This window comes from Panulirus ornatus, chromosome 1 (genome assembly GCF_036320965.1).
Source record: "Panulirus ornatus isolate Po-2019 chromosome 1, ASM3632096v1, whole genome shotgun sequence".
Taxonomy (NCBI): domain Eukaryota; kingdom Metazoa; phylum Arthropoda; class Malacostraca; order Decapoda; family Palinuridae; genus Panulirus; species Panulirus ornatus.
Genome location: NC_092224.1, coordinates 32142388 through 32159119, shown reverse-complemented (window position 1 = coordinate 32159119; position 16732 = coordinate 32142388). Strand labels below are relative to the sequence as shown.

At 37.6% G+C, this 16732-nt stretch overlaps 1 protein-coding gene and 1 pseudogene across 1 annotated transcript in view; one reads left to right on the top strand and one right to left on the bottom strand.

The window, feature by feature from the left end:
- The window catches only part of LOC139746912 (relaxin receptor 2-like), a 227995-nt gene continuing 211263 nt past the window's right edge, over positions 1 to 16732 (top strand). Inside the window, exon 1 of the mRNA XM_071658693.1 lies at positions 1 to 520. The gene's annotated coding sequence lies outside the window, so the exon portion shown is untranslated. The remainder of the gene's footprint in view (positions 521 to 16732) is intronic.
- LOC139762530 (coiled-coil domain-containing protein 102B-like) overlaps positions 4474 to 16732 on the bottom strand; it is a 70297-nt pseudogene continuing 58038 nt past the window's right edge.

Sequence of the window (16732 nt, the reverse complement as noted above, 5' to 3'; positions counted from 1 at the left end):
TGGAGGAAGGACGCGCCGTGTCCCCTCCGCCCGGCTGGCCACGCCGCTCCTCGCTTGGCTAGAGAGCTTGCCGCTGCTGGCGCCTTCCATCATCAGACACCGCACCTGGCGCTATTTCGGAGTCTTTATGTATCACTACCAACGCTTGCCGAACGTGAGACCTTACTCCATGCACTGCAGACATACATGGCATAGAGTGGAAAAGCTAAGATACATTTTGGAACTGATTTTATTCTCCTAGTAATGAAAATATGGACATATTTTGATACTTGGACCAGGGACTCGGTATTGTGTCATCGACGTATGTCACGGGTTTATAGACTTCCTTTGACTCCGCTGCCAAAGGAGGCCAATTAGTGCCGAGGCGCACACTTGTTGATGGTGGTGTTCCTCTCTCCCTCTCTCGTCCTACTCCAGGCCTGCCATCGCTGTATACACTGCCCTCCTCGCTGCACCACCTTCGCTGCTCCCTCCAAACCAACGGTCGCTCCATCCATACTTACCATCTCCTCACGCTTACGTAAGTACAACTGTGGCGCAATCGAGGAATGATGTATTATGAATATTCTAGCGAATATTGTGATGAATATCGGAACTCTTATGAAGGACAGATCTATGTCAGACAATCATTGTATTGATGGACGAATGATTTCAATGTGGCTTCTTATTTTGAGGTTTTGAGATGTGAGTATCGAACAGGTCCCGTCTATGAGGTCACACGCAGGTGATGTGCTCAGTGTGAGCTACGAGAGTGTTACACAGCTGATAGGTTGACTGCCAAGTAACATTTAGTCACCCGTTTATGTTGAAATACAATCCCGAGAAAAATGATTACATCCGACAGCTGCCAAGGGTATAACCCAGAGGTAAAGGGATGTACGTGTTTCATCACGTTACATTGCAACAATGTGATACTAATATTTTACGATGTTTTTGCTCAAGTTCTTCCTCTTTTTTTTTTCTAAACTTAATGACAACTTCAGTATTAACGTAAATGTAATATACATTTATTGCATATATGAAATTAGGTTTAACATTTGTTATACTATATATATATATATATATATATATATATATATATATATATATATATATATATATATATATATATATATATATATATATATATATATATATATCCAGGCACAGAGTACATAGAGTCTCCTCATTTTCTTTTATACATATACATTAGTCATATCTACGGGCTTCGAAACCGGGAAGATTATTTGATGCACAGAGCGAATCAAAGTTTGAAAATACAACACTGTATCTGTCGGTTGTTCTGGACATTACAATAATCGTCTATCCAATCTATATATATATATATATATATATATATATATATAGATAGATAGATAGATAGATAGATAGATAGATAGATAGATAGATAGATAGATAGATAGATATAGATATAGATATATAGATAGATAGATAGATAGACAGATATTGTATGTGTGTGTGTGTGTGTGTGTGTGTGTGTGTGAGTTAGCGTCGTATACATTTTTTAAATGTCTTCTGTATATGAAACCGGATCATCGCACATAGGTAGTTCATAGGTCGTATAGATAGATACTAATATTCAAAAAGGCTTTATTTTTCAAAAGCAATTTTATTCGAACATCGGTGATAAATAAATCATGGATCGACCTTTTTTTTTTCCGTGGATCAATCTTTTTTTTTCAATTTTTTGTTCAAAAGGTCAGAAAATGAGCAATTCCCAGATATTAATCACCAAAGGCCACCCCGACATACCAGGGGCTATGGCGAATTCATGTGTTTCATAATGTTCATTAATTACCTACCTCCGTTAGTTCTTTTTCTCATTACAGACAGCCCAATTGATAACATGGTTGTGAAAAAAAACTATTCGCAATATGTGGTGGGCGTTTTACTTCACAAGAGTGGCTGGGATAGGTTATTTACACTGTATCGGGAAATAGTTTTGTGATTAATTAAACTATTTCGTTGAAATCAAGGGTAACGACGCTTGTACGTGTCTCCGTCAGCAGCGAGTTGGTTGTGTGTCCCCCCCCCACCCCCCCCCCCCTGCTCATCCAGCGGGCGATAGCGTAAAAGGAGGGACACCTGAGACGAGTCTTCGTCACGCTGAGCCCCTCAGGGAAATGTAACTAAAGCGTTGTCACTATTCTTTTTCCAAGAATCTCAGGGAAATGTAACTAAAGCGTTGTCACTATTCTTTTTCCCAGAATCTCCTTCGTTATCTCTGATTTCACCCGTTTTCTTTCACCTCTTCGACAAAGCTTTGGTCCTCGTAATTAGAAACTCAGACTTTTTTTTGCGGGGGTTAAAGTCATTCTTATCTTAATCTGAAGATTAAGTATGACAAGGAATGTTAGTTGGTGGGTTATGATTATATAATTCTAGCGAGACTAAGAACCCAACTCAACTAGCAAATTAAAGATAAGTGAATTGTGCGTGAAGTATTTGTGTCAAGATTGCATTTAAAGTTATTTACACTTCTGGCATTATCTATTTAAAGGGCTATTACTTATTCATGGGATGCTATCCGGTCCTTGTCCAGGCATTGAGAGATAAGATTCATTATATATATTTTGGTATTTTATGGTAAGACGAAAACAGCTTGTCGGGTTAATGCAAACTGCCTTCTGGATGGTTATGTGCCAGCCTTCTCTTCGTATTATGTCAGTCGTTTCATTCATATTCAGGAATTTTTCTTCCAAAATAATGAACTTTGGCTGAAATTCCTTTCATGGAGTTGTTTACTGTTTGCTCTTGAAATTAGAATTTGTTTGGTACGACGTGATGCATCGTGAACTCAGTTTTGCGATGGACATACTCGTCATGAAGGATTGGCTGGATATCATCTCTCACACACACACACACACACACACACACACACAGCGCGCTTTCACACCTACCTCCACAAACAGCCCCCGGAAACAGCCTCTCTCATACTTTTCTCCATGTACATCTACTCACACCTGCCTCCACACAAACACGCACACACTCACACCCTCACACCTACCTCCACAAAATGCCACTCACATATCCTTCATCTTACAGTTGACTGATGATATCAATAAAAACATCATATCCACGACCACATGCCTGTAATATCTGTAACAAATGTATATAGTTTGTATAGCATCTTGAGCAATGCCAGTTGGAAAAACATATAAATTTTCGAGATTGCCAAAAATAAAATACCCGCAGTTGTAAAACATTTTCACTACTATATCACTGTATAATATCACTGTATAATATCACATTACGTTATCGCTGAATGTTGTCACTGCACGTTATCACTGCAAATTATGAATGGAACGTTATCACGGAAGGTTAAACAAATGCGCTATCATGATTCCCCCAACACGGTACATTTACCACAGTTCGTTAACACTGTACGTTATCATGGTTCTACGACGTCGTCATAGAGCATTCATTCAATGAGTTATGATGATACCTTATTGTACTTTACCACTCTACGTTATCAAGCACGTTATCACAGTACATTCCAGGGAAAAAAAAAGGAGGGAGATTTCTGAAATCTTTTCGGGTTCTTATAAACTTTTGATTAGCAAATAGTGATTTTTTTTTCCTTTTACCTCACAGTGGACAATGTATGCCTAAGTCTTATGCTCCAGTGATATACTCTTGCCGTATATCTATCTGTCTTATACCACAGCTTTTTCATCTGGTGTGTAAGCGTCCTCGGTGTAGCGGTTGGTTTATGTCGATGGCTTTGAACAATAGGACCGGGGTTCGAGTCTTGGGCAGGTAATCGGCTCATAGCCAGCGCAGCTGTTTATCCTCCTCTCTGGGCTTATCGATGCTTGGATACCTGGCGTAGACAGCGGTATATATATATATATATATATATATATATATATATATATATATATATATATATTCTTTTTCTTTCAAACTATTCGCCATTTCCCGCATTAGCGAGGTAGCGTTAAGAACAGAGGACTGGGCCTTTGAGGGAATACCCTCACCTGGCCCAATTCTCTGTTCCTTCTTTTGGAAAAAAAAAAAAAAAAAAAAAAAATTTGAGCTCAGCAAGATATCTTTTATTCCCTTTGCACTTCATTATGATACCAGTCAAAAGGTTTAAAATAACCATTTACCTCTGTCATTTTCTTTTTCTTTTTTCGGAAAAAACTGCAGAAAAAGAATTCAATCTTTCGAAATAATTTTTTAAGGAGAAAGCCAAGCAGGACATGAACATCACTGCAGTGCACATCTATGCATTATCTTCCAAATGGTACAGTCCTCAGCGAGAGAGAGAGAGAGAGAGAGAGAGAGAGAGAGAGAGAGAGAGAGAGAGAGAGAGAGAGAGAGAGAGAGAGAGAGAGAGAGAGAGAAAGAGGACGACGACCCCATTATGGAAATTTCTTACCACTATTCCGAGCTCATTACGTCACTCTGTTAAGGCATTTTGGGTTGCAGTGGGGCAGATAGTGTTTTTAAAAGCCATCAACACGAAGCTCATTCACTCGTGGTTCTTCTGAAATGAGCTCGGTCACCACCAGAGTCTTCCAGTGAACTTGCTCCTCAAAGAGGATGAGATGATAGTCTGTTGTGGCCATAGACGGGACTGCACATGCTGGATTTGAACTCCCAAATTCTCAGCTGTTTCTTGAAGTTCATTACTTGCCAGCTGCATTTTTTTCTGATATGGTTTGCAACACCGTCCACTTCACCGTCAACTTCACTCAAGCCCTGAGCCGCTTCATCTCGCTCTCGTTTGGATCAGCACTCCTGGAATTATGTAGCAAATCAACTGATTTATCAGATTCGCTTTAAGTTCTGAGTGTGCATGTTTTAGTTTTGACAGTTCTACGAACCTGTCAGCCAGCAATCACTCGCTTTTGCTGTCCTTCATCTGAATCTGGAGTGGGTTAGGTTGCTCTGCTTCTTTCGTCCAGCGTTTCTTCAACACCACCTGCAAACTGATCAAGAAGTTTATCATTTTGACGCTCCATACTTTAATTTTTTCACTCTCTGAGCTTTCTCACAGACCCCCACCTGGGAGCATTTTCCTCCTGTGGACGTTCCAGTTCTGATATTAAGTCTGTTAATCTGCTGTCTATACATTCCACAGAGGATGCCCCCATTTAACATTACAGCCTGCTAACGCTGCACCTCCTACTGATGTTGAGAACGAAGACACACCAGCTCTTTTACTGCTTCCTGAGGACAAGCTCGAACAGCGACTAATCTTGACCGTAGTTCATTAGTCTCTGACTGCCATTTAGAACACTCCCTATGAAGCAACAGCTTTACATCTCTCTCTGTTGGTATGATCTTGCTGACTTCATCCATCCGTAGCTTAAGCATGGCAACTTGTTGAGCATGGTAACTTATTGCCCTAATCTCTCCTCTTCTGGAGTAATACCCGTGTCTTCAATCATTGACCCCCACACCACCACCCTATATACCGTTGTTATCACTATTGCCAGTCCTCCACCCCCTTCTCTTATCACGTCCACAAACTCCATCACTGGAAGACAGAGACTCTTCACAACCCACTTCACTACACTCACTTACCCCACAAACTTCACTCATGGGATCTGACTCAAGTGAGGGGCCTCACATGACGGACAATCTCTTGGGAGGGGACGGATGGCTACTATTGCTCTTACACCAAGTAACAGATGGCGGGCATTCTCTTGCATGGGGACGGCTGATTAAAATTAATCCTACTTCAAGCACTGCTCTCACTCTAAACGTTTGCTCGCACTGCTGTTGGCTGTGGATAAGTTTTACTTTTAATGTTATTTTTCCTTTGAGGATGATGACCAATATTCAGGAACCTCTTTAAATGTATTGGCTTTTAAATACATCTCATGTTTTTCACTTTACGATCAACATGACATTTCTTACTGAGGAGAGACATTTCAGGGACCTCGTAGGCATAGAGTGATACATTCTCAACATCACTTCATTATGAAATCTTAACAACAGTGCCTTCAGTATTACCAAAAACAGTATCGTCAGGATAAACTCCTCGACGACTGAAATTATCTTCCAGAACTCAAAGATTTGTGGTAGTGGATCAAGGATAAACTGAAGTTTATCACTGGATAGTTTCTTGGCCTCCTGGGACGTGTTGGGGTGCTGCCATCTCGCTTTGGTGAATCTTTGCGGCTTCCTTGATCTCTCACATCATCTTATTTACCTGCAATACTATCTATTGTAAGACTTAACTGGCGAGTCTCTTTTGAGACATTTGAGTTTCTAAGTAGTTCTTCTCGCTCTTCAAAACACCAGTTTCACTTTTCGACAATGCAAGCGTGCGTTGCTCTTGATTGTATGTTTAATGAAAGAAAGATATGGACGTGGTTTGGAAAAGCTTCAGTAATGTTTTCAAAGGAGTAGAGGGAACATTTGTACCAATGCGTGGTAGACAGTGTTTTCGAATATGGAGTCAAAATGGTAGAACAGTGAAATAAAGAAGTGTTTTTTCCAAATAGCACTTGAGAAACTGAAAGAGAACAACAGCCAACATTATGGAATGAATTATGCGAATTTCCACAGATAAAGTAGGATTTATACATCAAAGTAAACATAAGCATGAGGCGAATATTGCTAAAAACAGCAAAAGAAACCCAGAGGAGTTTTATAGCTATGAAAGATGCAAGACAGTCATTGCTTCGTCTTTATAGTCCATTAATCATTGGAAATCGCTGACCCGGCTCAAGTCAGCGAAAGCACGGTAAAGCTTTTAAATAATTCTTTTGCATCGCTGTTTACGAACGAAGGCACAAATCATGTCCTGAATCCAGTTAGAATGTTAAGAGAAATCAAATGTTCTACAGCATATTGCCATAAAGGCTTGAAAATCAAAGGTCGGCAGGCCCAGATGTGTTTTATGCAAAGACAGTAAACGAAACGAGAAATGGATTAACTAAGCCCATGTCTGCTCTTCTTAGTCAGGATTGGAGGACATGAGGTTGTCAATGTAACTCCGATGATTAAGAAGGGCAGTAAGACATTGACCGGAAATCATCGCCCGGTTAGTTCAACGTCTGTGGTGGTTAGACCTTAGAAAACCATAATTCGAGAGAAGATTATCAATCATTTAGAGAATCACCAATTAATAAACGATTCTCTCATTGATTTTTGACGTTATCGCTCGTGTGTGACATATCGGCCCGATTTCTTTTACGATATGATCAACATCTGTGATTTTTAAAAGTAAAGCAGGTGATGTTATCTATCTAGATCCTCAAAAAGCCTTCGATGAGATACCGCATCAAAAGCTACGAGCAAAAATGAAGTCACACGATATAGATGGGAGTTGTACTTTGATGGTTAGGAGATTGGCTGACTGGCCGTAAACAGAACAGTGAATTTATGATCGTCCCAGAATAGTTAGACGTAACAAGAGATCAGTCTTGGGACCGGTTCTCTTTCGCACGCATAGCTATGATATTGATAGTGGTCTGTGTTGTAAGCTTTTGATCTTCGCAGACGATACTAAGAATAGAATGCACCTGAATATCTGTAGCCTCAAACTGCCATAGACTAACTGATGGTCTGGATTCACAGGGGATAAGTGAGCCTTAATATCGTTAAGCGTAAAGTTTGACATATCGTTAGTAAAACTGAGGTAGCAAGTTGCAGTATGAAACCTGTTGGGCTACCGTAGGTAAATGAGGGATAGGACTTGGGTGTGATAATCTCTGGTGACCTAAAGCCAACTAAGCATTACATAGAAGCAATGAAGATATGAGAACAAAATTCTTGGATTCATATCATCTTTCGAATTTAAGATTATCCTCAGTCTTTATATTTCATCTCACTGTATATATACAGTGTCACCATTAACTCCCATCACACTTCCATTACTGTAGACAACTACTCATCCCCATTCACCACTCATTCCTCTGCCTACTACATTACCCTCACACTCTTTCGTCCAACCCATCCTAACAAGAATCATCATCCCATTCACTCCTAGTCATCCACAAGCCTAAGGACTCCACCTGGTCCCCCCCAAATCACCATCCTTCATTGAGAGTCAATCCTTCTGCCAAAAAGCACCCCATCCCGATCAATCACCCATCCTAGAAACTCTTAACCCATTCCCAGTCACTTGTCTTCTAACCCCCATTACGCACTCCTGTTAAAGCTCCCTCCAGCGAGCTCATCCGTCGTTAACCATGTACCACTTTTCCCCCACCAGCGATCCCATTCTCCATCGCCCATCGACTGCAGTAGGATCCCCAGGGTTCCTTCGCCAGCCAGAAATTCAGACGAAGAAAGAGAAAAAAAAGTCTATTACCGATAGTAATATATCTTTAGATGGGTATGAATAAGGGCAGTAATCGTTCACAAGTTTTCGCCTGCTACTTTATATCGTTGGTTGGGCCTTGTTGAGCTGTCCTACGGATGGAATGTTTTATGAATGGGCGGCTATCTTTACTAACTGTTATTTACAACCTGTAAGTGGCGAGTTCTCTGATCATTAATGCCAACAAACTGTGTGAACTGTCAGTTCTCATAGGCAAGGTAATTGTTATGATATTCTGACACGTTAGTCATTCAGGTGACTCGCGAAATTTATGTGGATGATTTATGTGTAAAGATTTTAACTTTAGAGGGAGGATGAAGAGTTAGAGTGTCGTATATATTGTAGGATTGGAGGGAAGATTGTATAAGACTTCAGTGTATGCATGTATGTACCTGACCTTAATGATTATTATCAGAAACGAAAGATCATTAAACCAAAACCTGTACCATCCTGACAAAACACAAAACACAAAAACCCCTTTCGTTTCTGAGTCTTTTAGTCTCCTATAACACCATCTCAATCTCGCTACATTCTTTTGTTTTTGATAACCTTGAAAAAGCTTTTGAAAAACAAATTTCGAATTTTACCGACATGGTATTTGTACTCACTTGGTGGATGATGATTCCCCTCACATATCTACTTGCGTATCGAAGATACGAAAAGGGGCAAGAGAAGAAATGCATAAATTGTGTACTCAGCTATACACTATTTAGGAACGAAAAATAAACAGTGCTTTTTCTAAATGGAAGAGAACACTTCTCGCATTCAGTATCTTTCACCTGTATATATCACACATGGCAAACATGATTCTTTATTGGTTCTTAACATAGACACGTATGTGTACACGTATCGTATAGTGACCCAGTTCTCTACGTTCTGTGAACCATCGCAAGAGCTTTGGTCTAACCCATAACTTCTCCTTTAAAGGTGTCACATCATCTGTTAAGATGAATCAAGGAGTCATTTGTAATGCTACAATGCGATTTCTCTGAGGCGTTGTAGATGTATCATACTTGGGAGTAACAATGGCAGAGTTGATGTAGATGTATCATACTTGGGAGTGACAATGACAGAGTTGATGTAGATGTATCATACCTGGGAGTAACAATGGCAGAGTTGATGTAGATGTATCATACTTGGGAGTAACAATGACAGAGTTGATGTAGATGTATCATACCTGGGAGTAACAATGACAGAGTTGATGTAGATGTATCATACCTGGGAGTAACAATGACAGAGTTGATGTAGATGTATCATACCTGGGAGTAACAATGACAGAGTTGATGTAGATGTATCATACTTGGGAGTAACAATGACAGAGTTGATGTAGATGTATCATACTTGGGAGTAACAATGGCAGAGTTGATGTAGATGTATCATACTTGGGAGTAACAATGGCAGAGTTGATGTAGATGTATCATACTTGGGAGTAACAATGACAGAGTTGATGTAGATGTATCATACCTGGGAGTGACAATGACAGAGTTGATGTAGATGTATCATACCTGGGAGTAACAATGGCAGAGTTGATGTAGATGTATCATACTTGGGAGTAACAATGACAGAGTTGATGTAGATGTATCATACCTGGGAGTAACAATGACAGAGTTGATGTAGATGTATCATACCTGGGAGTAACAATGACAGAGTTGATGTAGATGTATCATACCTGGGAGTAACAATGACAGAGTTGATGTAGATGTATCATACTTGGGAGTAACAATGACAGAGTTGATGTAGATGTATCATACTTGGGAGTAACAATGGCAGAGTTGATGTAGATGTATCATACTTGGGAGTAACAATGGCAGAGTTGATGTAGATGTATCATACTTGGGAGTAACAATGGCAGAGTTGATGTAGATGTATCATACCTGGGAGTAACAATGATAGAGTTGATGTAGATGTATCATACCTGGGAGTAACAATGGCAGAGTTGATGTAGATGTATCATACTTGGGAGTAACAATGGCAGAGTTGATGTAGATGTATCATACCTGGGAGTAACAATGGCAGAGTTGATGTAGATGTATCATACTTGGGAGTAACAATGGCAGAGTTGATGTAGATGTATCATACCTGGGAGTAACAATGACAGAGTTGATGTAGATGTATCATACCTGGGAGTAACAATGGCAGAGTTGATGTAGATGTATCATACTTGGGAGTAACAATGACAGAGTTGATGTAGATGTATCATACCTGGGAGTAACAATGACAGAGTTGATGTAGATGTATCATACCTGGGAGTAACAATGGCAGAGTTGATGTAGATGTATCATACTTGGGAGTAACAATGACAGAGTTGATGTAGATGTATCATACCTGGGAGTAACAATGGCAGAGTTGATGTAGATGTATCATACCTGGGAGTAACAATGACAGAGTTGATGTAGATGTATCATACTTGGGAGTAACAATGACAGAGTTGATGTAGATGTATCATACTTGGGAGTAACAATGACAGAGTTGATGTAGATGTATCATACTTGGGAGTAACAATGACAGAGTTGATGTAGATGTATCATACTTGGGAGTAACAATGGCAGAGTTGATGTAGATGTATCATACCTGGGAGTAACAATGGCAGAGTTGATGTAGATGTATCATACTTGGGAGTAACAATGGCAGAGTTGATGTAGATGTATCATACCTGGGAGTAACAATGGCAGAGTTGATGTAGATGTATCATACCTGGGAGTAACAATGACAGAGTTGATGTAGATGTATCATACTTGGGAGTAACATTGACAGAGTTGATGTAGATGTATCATACTTGGGAGTAACAATGACAGAGTTGATGTAGATGTATCATACTTGGGAGTAACAATGGCAGAGTTGATGTAGATGTATCATACCTGGGAGTAACAATGGCAGAGTTGATGTAGATGTATCATACCTGGGAGTAACAATGACAGAGTTGATGTAGATGTATCATACTTGGGAGTAACAATGACAGAGTTGATGTAGATGTATCATACTTGGGAGTAACAATGACAGAGTTGATGTAGATGTATCATACTTGGGAGTAACAATGGCAGAGTTGATGTAGATGTATCATACCTGGGAGTAACAATGGCAGAGTTGATGTAGATGTATCATACCTGGGAGTAACAATGACAGAGTTGATGTAGATGTATCATACTTGGGAGTAACAATGACAGAGTTGATGTAGATGTATCATACTTGGGAGTAACAATGACAGAGTTGATGTAGATGTATCATACTTGGGAGTAACAATGGCAGAGTTGATGTAGATGTATCATACTTGGGAGTAACAATGACAGAGTTGATGTAGATGTATCATACTTGGGAGTAACAATGGCAGAGTTGAATGCCAATCGTCCAAGGGGAAAATTCTAAAACAAATCTTACCAGCAATAGATGAAGGTATACCTTATTAACAGAAGACAATCATCAACAGTTTTGACGACTCTGCATTAAAACAATTTAGCTGTGATAAGCCATAACCAAAATTACTCTGACGATTAAACCAGTTTAAGATTGATCTAAACAACTCTCAATATTGAACCGGTAACATACTGATACAATGAATTATATGATGATTCAAATGAATTACGATTTGATTCAGATAGTGATGAAGCATTTAAACTGAATGCCAGCTTGAATCACTGAGGTGATGAAGCAGAATCTCGAACAGAGGAGCCTGTAAAGTTAGGGCTGATTTGACTCAGAGGTAACAGAAACTAGGTTGATGTAGTATTGTTATATCTAAGTTATCTTAAACTCGCACAGGACCCACAGTTTTATGTACACTGGATGTAAAAGGTGTACTGTTTTAAAGTGATTATGTAGTACGTACAAAAGGGTGAATTCAGTCACTTTAGAGCAGATCTCCATTTTCCACAAATAGTTGATGACCTCCCTTGTCGACACGATAGATAACTCTAAACAATAATCGATCAAATTCGACATTAGCTCAAAAAAAAATCTTTGCTCCTGCGAAACACTTACGTTATTGTGTGGCAGCTCCGGACGCAGCCTTACGAGAGCCATTGAGACCTTTCATATTCATATGTTGAGTGTGATTCCTTAGAAGATTTTCTGTTGTGATGACAAGAAGGGATAAGAAACGTACGTATATAATCATAAGAAGAAAAGAGTAAATATACCAAGGGGTTTTCCTGCAACCCGAGACCAACAGTTCCAAGGAATTATTATGTTACTTTATTCAGTTTAACGACCCTTTCAACTCGCAAATTCTTTCCAAGATACAAAGCTGATTATATATTTATCTTTTTTTCATGGGAGATTCTCTGAAAGTTAATTTTTCCATTGTTTTCGTCTCATAACATTGTTCTTATTACTTATCAATCTAAAGAAGTTGTCCCTCAATTCTCGTGTTTTCTTTAATTTGCCAAGTTTATTTGTGTGGTGGCTGTGACGAACCATTTGCAGGGAAAACAAAAGAAACATTGGAACGCCTGCTTTTAACGAGCATTCACGGCACTGTCCTCAGAAGAGGCTCCTTTCTCACGATGCCCTCCTTCTGAACAATCATCAACCACACCCTGCAGTTCGGCTCTACACTGCCAGCCAGCAGGAGGTTCAGCAGAGAGCTCGGGGCGAGAGTCCATCACTCCAGTGCAGGTTTGATAAACAAGCTTAAGGCTGAGTAAGGTACTTTTTAGTTTGGTGATCGTTTTGTGCTTTCTTGTAAGTGTTCGTAACGTACGTTTTGGTCTGTATATATATATATATATATATATATATATATATATATATATATATATATATATATATATATATATATTGGAAAGGATCACAATTTTGCGCATGATCAAGATATTTCTATGAGTCCACGGGGAAAATGAAACACGAAAAGTTCCCAAATGCATTTTCGTGTAATAATCACATCATCAGAGGAGACACAAGAGAGAAATATAACAGTCAGTCTCTTCGATGTATATCAACTGACTGTTATATTTCTCTCTCGTGTCTCCCCTGATGATGTGATTCTTACACGAAAGTGCACTTGGGAACTTTTCGTGTTTCATTTTCCCGGTGGACTCATAGGAATATATATATATATATATATATATATATATATATATATATATATATATATATATATATATATATATATATCATCATTTTTTTTATATTTCGGTTTGTCGTTGGCTCCCGCGTTAGCGAGGTCGCGCAAGGAAACAGACGAAAGAATGGCCCAACCCACCCACATACACATGTATATACATACACGTCCACACACGCAAATATACCTACCTATACATCTCAATGTACACATATATATACACACACAGACATATACATATATACACATGTACATATTCATACTGTCTGCCTTTATTTATTCCCATCGCCACCTCGCCAAACATGGAATGACAACCCCCTCCCCCCTCATGTGTGCGAGGTAGCGCCAGGAAAAGACAACAAAGGCCCCATTCGTTCACACTCAGTCTCTAGCTGCCATGTAATAATGCACCGAAACCACAGCTCCCTTTCCACATCCAGGCCCCACACAACTTTCCATGGTTTACCCTAGACGCTTTACATGCCCTGGTTCAATCCATTGACAGCACGTCGACCCCAGTATACCACATCGTTCCAATTCACTCTATTCCTTGCACGCCTTTCACCCTCCTGCGTGTTCAGGCCCCGATCACTCAAAATCTTTTTCACTCCATCTTTCCACCTCCAATTTGGTCTCCCACGTCTCCTCGTACCCTCCACCTCCGACACATCTCTTGGTCAATCTTTCCTCATATTTAAGTATTTGGAGTCAAAAGACTGTAATTGATGATATTAACTGGGTAATTAGCACCTGGAATAATTATGATAAAATTTAAATGCTAATTACTCGACTAATTAAAGGAATTTTTTTATTTTCACCACAGATTCCTATTCAGCTTGCATAAAACTATCTATGCTGAATATTTCAATAAAATCCATTTTTCAAAAAAATCAAGATAAATCCAAGGCTATAAAATATAGCCTGCCTTTTTTTTTTGCTCAGATTTTCAACTTCCTCAGATTTGAATGAAAATCTGTGTATAGTTGTTATTTTACATGGTATTTAAGTATTTGGAGTCAAAAGACTGTAATTGAGGATATTAACTGGGATGTTATCACCTGGACTAGTTATGATAAAATTCAAACGCTAATTACCCGACTAATTATAGGAATTTTTAGATTTTGACAGCAGATTCGTATTCAGCATACATAAAACTATCTATGCTGAATATTTCAAGAAAATTCATTTTTTCAAAAAAATCAAGAAAAACCCAAGGCATTTTTTTTTGCTCAGATTTTCAACTTGCTCAGATTTTCAGGAAAATCTGTGTATAGTTGGTATTTTTTATGGTATTTAAGTATTTGGAGTCAAAAAACTGTAATTTATAATATTAACTGTTTGATTAGCACCTGGACTAATTATGATAAAATTTAAATGCTAATTGCTCGACTCATTATAAGAATTTTTTATTTTGATCGGAGATTCGTATTCAGCATACATAAAATCATCTATGCTGAATATTTCAAGAAAATCCATTTTTTCAAAAAATCAAGAAAAATCCAAGGCTATAGCCTGGCATTTTTTTTGCTCAGATTTTCAATTACTCATATTTGAATGAAAATCTGAGTATAGTTGCTATTTTACATGGTATTTAAGTATTTGGAGTCAAAAGACGGTAATTCATGATATTAACCGGTTAAGTAGCACCTGAACTAATTATAGAATTTAAATTCTAATTACTCGACTAGTTATAGGATCTTTTTTTATTTTGACCACAGATTCGTATTCAGCATCCAAAAAACTATCTATGCTGAATATTTCAAGACAATTCATTTTTTCAAAAACAACAAGAAAAATCCAAGGCTATATAGCCTGGCATTTTTTTTGCTTAGATTTTCAACTTTCTCAGATTTGAATGAAAATCTATGTATAAATGTTACTTTATATGGTATCTAAGTATTGCGAGTCAATAGACTGTAATTCATGATATTAACTGGGTAATTAGCACCTGTACTAATTATGATAAAATTCAAATGCTAATTACCCGACTAATTATAGGAATTTTTAGATTTTGACCACAGATTCGTATTTAGCATACATAAAACTATCTATGGTGAATATTTCAAGAAAATTCATTTTTTCAAAAAAAAATCAAGAAAAATCCAAGCCCGGAATTTTTTTTGCTCAGATTTTCAACTTCCTCAGATTTGAATGAAAATCCGTGTATAGTTGTTATTTTATATTGTACTTAAGTATTTGGACCTCAAACGACTGTAATGGATAACATTAACTGGTTAATTAACAAATGGACTAATTATGATAAAATTTAAATGCCAGTTACTCAACTATTTATAGGAATGTTTTTTCATTTTGACCACAGAGTCGTATTCAGCATCCATAAAACTATCTATGCTGAATATTTCAAGAAAATCCAATTTTCAAAAATATCAAGAAAAACCCAAGGCTATAATCTGGCTTTTTTTTTGCTCAGATTTTCAACTTCCTCTAATTTGAATGCTAATTACCCGACTAATTATAGGAATTTTAAGATTTTGACCCCCGATTCGTATTTAGCATATATAAATTGATCTATGCTAAATATTTCAAGAAAATTCATTTTTTCAAAAAAATCAAGAAAAATCCAAGGCATTCTTTTTTTTTTTTTTTTTAGATTTTCAACTTCCTCAGATTTGAATGAAAATCTGTCTATAGTTGTTACTTTACATGGTATTTAATTATTTGGAGTCAAAAGATTGTAATTGATGATATTAACCGAGTAATTATCACCTGGACCAATTATGATTAAATTTAAATGCTAATTCCTCGACTAATTATACGATTTTTTTTATTTTGATCACAGATTCGTTTTCAGCATACATAAAAGTATCTATGCTGAATATTTCAAGAAAATCCATTTTTTCAAAAAAATCAAGAAAAATCCAAAATCCAACATCCTCAAATTTGAATGAAAATCTATGTACAAAGTTACTTTATGTGATATCTAAGTATTTCGAGTCAATAGACTGTAATTCATGATATTAACTGGGTAATTAGCATCTTTACTTATTATGATAAAATTCAATAGCTAATTACCCGACTAATTATAGGAAATTTTAGATTTTGACCACAGATTCATATTCACCATACATAAAACTATCTATGGTGAATATTTCAAGAAAATTCATTTTTTCAAAAAAAAATCAAGAAAAATCCAAGGCTATAATATAGCCTGGCATTTTTTTTGCTCAGATTTTCAGCTTCCTCAGATTTGAATGAAAATCTATGTATAGTTGTTATTTTACATGGTATTTGAATATTTGGAGTCAAAAGACTGTAATTAATGATATTTTCCGGATAATTAGCACCTGGACTAATTATGATAGAATTTAAATGCTAATTGCACGACTAATTATACGAATTTTTTTTATTTCGATCACAGATTCGTTTTCAAA